Raw genomic sequence first — 6,781 nt, 5'->3', positions numbered from 1 at the left:
TTTTTACAATCAAAGGTTCTGATAAAGGCCTCATTTCCAAAATATATAGAGAATTGACTCTAATTTATAAGAAATCAAACCATTCTCAAATTGATAAATGGTCAAAGGATATGAACAGACAATTCTCAGATGAAAAAATTGAAACTATTTATAGACATATGAAAATATGCTCCAAATCATTAGTGATCAGAGAAATGCAAATTAAGACAACTCTGAGATACCACTACACACCTGTCAGATTGGCTAGAGTGACAGGGAAAGATAATGTGGAATGTTGGAGAGGATGCGGGAAAACTGGGACACTGATACTATTGGTGGAGTTGTGAACACATCCAGCCATTCTGGAGAGCAATTTGGAACTGTGCTCAAAAAGTTATCAAACTGTGCATACCCTTTGATCCAGCAGTGTTTCTACAGGGCTTATACCCCAAAGAGATACTAAAGAAGGGAAAGGGACCTGTATGTGCCAAAATGTTTGTGGCAGCCCTGTTTGTAGTGGCTAGAAACTGGAAAATGAATGGATGCCCATCAATTGGAGAATGGTTGAGTAAATTATGGTATATGAACGTTATGGAATATTATAGTTCTGTAAGGAATGACCAGCAGAATGAATACAGAGAGGACTGGCGAGACTTACATGAACTGATGCTAAGTGAAATGAGCAGAACCAGGAGATCATTATATACTTCAACAACAATACTGTTTGAGGATGTATTCTGATGGAAGTGGATCTCTTCGATAAAGAGAGCTAATTCAGTTTCAATTGATCAATGATGGACAGAAGCAGCTACACCCAAAGAAAGAACACTTGGAAATGAATATAAACTGCTTGCATTTTTGTTTTTCTTCCTGGGTTATTTCTACCTTCTGAATCCAATTCTCCCTGTGCAACAAGAAAACTGTTCGGTTCTGCACACATATATTGTATCTAGGATATACTGTAACCTATTCAACATGTAAAGGACTGCTTGCCATCTGGGGGAGGGGGGGAGGGAGGGAAGGGAAAAACTGGAACAGAAGTGAGTGCAAGGGATAATGCTGTAAAAAATTACCCTGGCATGGGTTCTATCAACAAAAAGTTATTTTAAAAAAAAAAGAATTTGGGAAAACTAAAAACTTTTACCTGCACACAATCTAGAAACACCTCTGCTTCTAAAAATCCTTCCTTGAGCACTGATACTTGGCTTGAGGAGAATCCCCTTACTGGAAAGATTAAGATGCTCAGGTTTTGCTGGAAGGGAATCAAACTCCCTCTGCCAAGCCCCTCCAGAGACAAAGGACCTTCCTTTGCATCTCAAGGCAAACTTTCATTTTGCAATTAATATTTCAGGAATGAGTGAATTCTTTCACTCCTAAAACCTGCAGCTGATTTATTTTTTTTATTAAATTTTAAATTTTTATTTAATAATTACTTTATATTGACAGAATCCATGCCAGGGTAATTTTTTTTTTTACAACATTATCCCTTGCACTCGTTTCTGTTCCAATTTTTTCCCCTCCCTCCCTCCACCCCCTCCCCTAGATGGCAAGCAGTCCTTTATATGTTGGATATGTTGCAGTATATCCTAGATACAATATATGTTTGCAGAACCGAACAGTTCTCTTGTTGCATAGGGAGAATTGGATTCAGAAGGTGTAAATAACCCGGGAAGAAAAACAAAAATGCAGATAGTTCACATTCGTTTCCCAGTGTTCTTTCTTTGGGTGTAGCTGCTTTTGTCCATCATTTATCAATTGAAACTCAGTTAGGTCTCTTTGTCAAAGAAATCCACTTCCATCAAAATATGTCCTCATACAATATCGTTGTCGAAGTGTATAATGATCTCCTGGTTCTGCTCATTTCACTTAGCATCAGTTCATGTAAGTCTCGCCAGTCCTTTCTGTATTCATCCTGCTGGTCATTTCTTACAGAACAATAACCTGCAGCTGATTTAAAGGGGATTCTTAACAACTCTCTTATAACCACTGACCTCTAAATTACCAGGAATCTAGACCACTCAACATCAATAATACCCCAGAAGGAATTGCAAATCAGTCTTTTCTTTTACAGGTGTTGCTTGTGAATTAGGAATGAAATACATCAGAGACAAGAGGGAAGAGGAGAGAGGTCAGAGAATGCAACTGCCTCTCAGTCTCCTTGTATCATTATCATCCTCTCACATGAAGGTTTCTATTCTGCTAGTCAGAATTAGATCCCCAAAAGCCACTAGCTGGTTGCCCCTGTAATACTTTAGATTCTTGCATGGTGGATCCTCAGGCCCCTTCAAATAACTCTGCTGGTTGGAAACCATTAGTCTAAATAAACTAAGCCCAACTTTGGTGGTATTGTCAAGAAAGAATCAAGAAATCCCAAATCCCATAAAGTAAAAGTTTGTATCTCCTCGGATGCAAGACATTTTAACAATCACATAGTAAGTGCTCAAAAATATTAACTGAACTTATGAATTAATGAGTATCTAGGAAGTTCCTTCTTACATCCAGTTCCCCACTCTTCATTCCCTTTCACCTAGGTGGTGCCTTGCTCCACCCTATTCCTAGAAATCCAACCCTTCAACCTTACCCTACTATAAAATTGACAGCCTAAAGTAGAGAGAAATAACTTATCTTTTTACTTGTGATTGGTCAGCCCTGAACAAACACTAAAGATGTAGAAACCCATATTCAGTTCCTTCTGGTCCTCAGACAGGGCTCAAATAAGGTTGGGTGGTTAGTTTAATGGGATGTGGGCACAGAAAATAAATGTTGACTTTTCTTATTTCCTAAATAAGGAAAGATATGTCTCTTCCATCTTTCCCTACCTCTCCCCACAAGTTTTATTTTTTCTTCTTCAGCTCCTGGCAGAGGACAGGCTGAAAGGGTAGTGGGGGTGGGGAGGGAGGGGAAGGCAGGGAGAGAAAAAGAGAGAGTAAGAGAATTAATGACATATACAAGGGAAAACAAAAAACAAAGCTCCCTTGTTCACAACTCCCTCTTATAGAAGAGAAGGAAGAACTAGTATAAAGTAGGAAAGTCAGATTAGGTATTTGCCCACAGTTTTGGATGCATAGGAATGAATGAAGATGGACTGGATCAGAAAGAAAATCTCAGTTTATAGACAAGGAGGCTCTGAGGTGCAGAATCACTTGCACAGGTAGATGACATGCTAGGCAGGAATAGCAGAGCCAAACTGGGGGCAGAACATAACACAGGAAATTAGTGGCAGAGTTTTTTTCCAAATCTTCTTTTCTCTCCACTGCATCCAAGCTGCAAGAATGGAGTCTAGTAGTTATTGATTCTTTGTTCTCAAAGAAGACCATGATATCAGGAAAGTGATGTCATTACATGCAAGTGAATTAGATTAAAGTGAGAAGGGCTGTGACTCACTATGTCACTTTCTCTTCCAGAGCCATTTGGATCCAGTGGCCAGATATACACCAATACCATGGAGATGGCCCCAGGTACTAATCTTCTGGAAGCCAAAAAATACAGTGCTTTCCATGTAAAGGTACTTGATGAATTCTGGATGATTGATTAGGAATTTTCCTCCATGACAAAAATTGATTAGGATTCTTCCTCCAAGGCAAAGATTGATTGGGAATTTTCTTCAGTAACAAAAGAGAGGTAAACTCTCCAGGAATCTTCCATAACAAAGTGACACTTACCCCCAAGTCTTTCTGAACTGATAACTATCAGATAACTAATAATTTTGTGTGTCCAAACCTTCAGATTATGTCTCATCACCCAGCCCCAAACTTTCAAAATCACTCAAGGATAAAGAGATGAAATGTGTCCTCAGGTCAACTTTCAAAACCAGTTTTTTCAGAGGGGAGGTCCCCAGGATAGAAGGCACCAGGACAAGATAAACAGAAGAGCCAGAAGGGAGAAACTCCTGGCTTTAACTAAAGTATTCTTGCTAACTAGGTGCTAAGCTTTATTATTTTTAAAGACATGTATGTATGGAAGAAATTAGGCATGGACACACATTTAACACTGTATACCAAGATAAGATCAAAATGGGTCCACGATTTAGGCATAAAGAACGAGATTATAAATAAATTAGAGGAACACAGGATAGTTTATCTCTCAGACTTGTGGAGGAGGAAGAAATTTGTGACCAAAAATGAACTAGAGACCATTATTGATCACAAAATAGAAAATTTTGATTACACCAAATTAAAAGGCCTTTGTACAAACAAAACTAATGCCAATAAGATTAGAAGGGAAGCAACAAACTGGGAAAACATCCTCACAGTTAAAGGTTCTGATAAAGGCCTCATTTCCAAAATATATAGAGAATTGACTCTGATTTATAAGAAATCAAACCATTCTCCAATTGATAAATGGTCAAAGGATATGAACAGACAATTCTCAGATGAAGAAATTGAAACTATTTATAGACATATGAAAATATGCTCCAAATCATTATTAATCAGAGAAATGCAAATTAAGACAACTCTGAGATACCACTACACACCTGTCAGATTAGCTAAGGTGACAGGAAAAAATAATGATGAATGTTGGAGGGGATGCGGGAAAACTGGGACACTGATGCATTGTTGGTGGAGTTGTGAACGAATCCAACCATTCTGGAGAGCAATCTGCAATTATGCCCAAAAAGTTATCAAACTGCATACCCTTTGATCCAGCAGTGCTACTACTGGGCTTATACCCCAAAGAGATACTAAAGGAGGGAAAGGGACCTGTATGTGCCAAAATGTTTGTAGCAGCCCTGTTTGTAGTGTCTAGAAACTGGAAAATGAATGGATGCCCATCAATTGGAGAATGGTTGGATAAATTGCGGTATATGAATGTTATGGAATATTATTGTTCTGTAAGAAATGACCAGCAGGATGAAGACAGAGAGGCTTGGAGAGACTTACATGAACTGATGCTGAGTGAAATGAGCAGAACTAGGAGATCATTATATACTTCAACAACCATACTGTATGAGGATGTATTCCGATGGAAGTGGATTTCTTTGACAAAGAGAAGATTTAACTCTGTTTCAATTGATCAATGATGGACAGAAGCATCTACATCCAGAGAAGGAACACTGGAAAATGAATGTAAACGTTTGCATTTTTGTTTTTCTTGCTGGGTTATTTCTACCTTCTGAATCCAATTCTCCCTGTGCAACAAGAGAACTGTTCAGTTCTGCACATATATATGGTATCTAGGATATACTGTGACATATTTAACATGTATAGGACTGCTTGCCATCTGGGGAAGGGGGTGGAGGAAGGAAGGGGAAAAATCAGAACAGAAGTGAGTGCAAGGGATAATGTTGTAAAAAAAAAAAAATTACCCTGGCATGGGTTTTGTCAATAAAAAGTTAAAAAAAAAAAAAAAGACATGTATGTAGGATCTAGGAACATCCACTCTACCTAGTTTCCAAACACATCATACTGTAACATCTATCAATGATTAAGAATTGTTGTAGCTGGCATAGAAAATCTATTTTATTGGGAGAGTGAGGAGGAATGGCTCACTGTGGCAAAAAATCAGCAGAAGGGAAGAACCTAATAAGGTCTTGGGGAGACTGGTCTGGAGACTATGTCACCACAAAGTGTTTTAAATGCCCAGCCAAAGGACCTTCCAATAAACATCTTTTTAAAATGCAAATACTGCAGGGAGGGGTCATATTTTAAATTACAATATAAAATTTTAATTAAAATGAATCAACTTTATGCAGGGGGAGGTCAATTTAGAGGTGGGAGGGAAGTGATTAAAAGAATAATTGAAGGGACCAATATTGCCCAGGATGATTCATCTAGGTTCACCTAAAGTGCCCACTCAAAGGAGGCGGATCACTGCCCCGAGTAGATAACTCAATGATGACTAATGACATTTGTAGCCAATCATCAGCCATCAGTTTCATCTGATGATATCTGCTTAATATTTTTATTTTTCCCTAGTTGCATGAAAAACAATTTTTTAACATTTTTTTAAAAACTTTGAGTTACACATTCTTTCTCTTCTTCCCTACCCTCATTCCCCTTAAAGAAGGTTCCTACCAGCCACCATTCTTACCTCGCCAATCACTCCTGTCCCAAGACCCATACCCTGATTTCTATTCCAATCACACATTACAAAAACCTCAAGGACATCCTAACTACCACTTACATAGTACTGTCCTACCCACAAAATAAATACAGACACACCCAGATAGGTCCAAATTCAATAATTATTTAACAATTCAAAAGTAAGAATAAAGGAGAACTAGCACTCCCAGAATAGAAATGATGAAGCAATAATCATAAAAACTAGTTGATTCTGATCAAGAAATAAAGTGGAATCAGTGAAATGGACAAGATAAGGAATAGAAACAATCACACATATTAACCCAGAGGTCAAAAAACATATATTACTTGGGGAAGAACTGCCTCTTCTATAAGAACTGCTAGGAAAACTGGAAAGCAATTCAGCAAAAATTAGGCTCGATACGTGTTACACCATATACAACAAAAAACTAAATGTGGATATTCAAACTGAATATAAAAGGTCAAAAAACATTTTTTTAAAAAAATACAATGATCCCCTGCACATTGTGACTTTTCTTATTGAACTTTGATATATCACGATTGGCATAAGAAATTAAATGGGAATGGGAGGGGGGATTTGCAGAAGCCAGAAATGACCCAGAAAAAGCTTAGAAACTCAAAAAAGCATAAAATTTATGTATTGTATGATATCAACATATTTTATAAATACTGTAAACACCCCATAAAAGAAAAAAAATAAAGCTTCTTCTCTGGTACAAAAGGAAGTCCAAAACAATTTACATGGATTTTCCAGATCATGG

Source organism: Antechinus flavipes, chromosome 5 (assembly GCF_016432865.1).
Source record: "Antechinus flavipes isolate AdamAnt ecotype Samford, QLD, Australia chromosome 5, AdamAnt_v2, whole genome shotgun sequence".
Taxonomy (NCBI): Eukaryota; Metazoa; Chordata; class Mammalia; order Dasyuromorphia; family Dasyuridae; genus Antechinus; species Antechinus flavipes.
Note: the sequence above shows the minus strand (reverse complement) of the source record.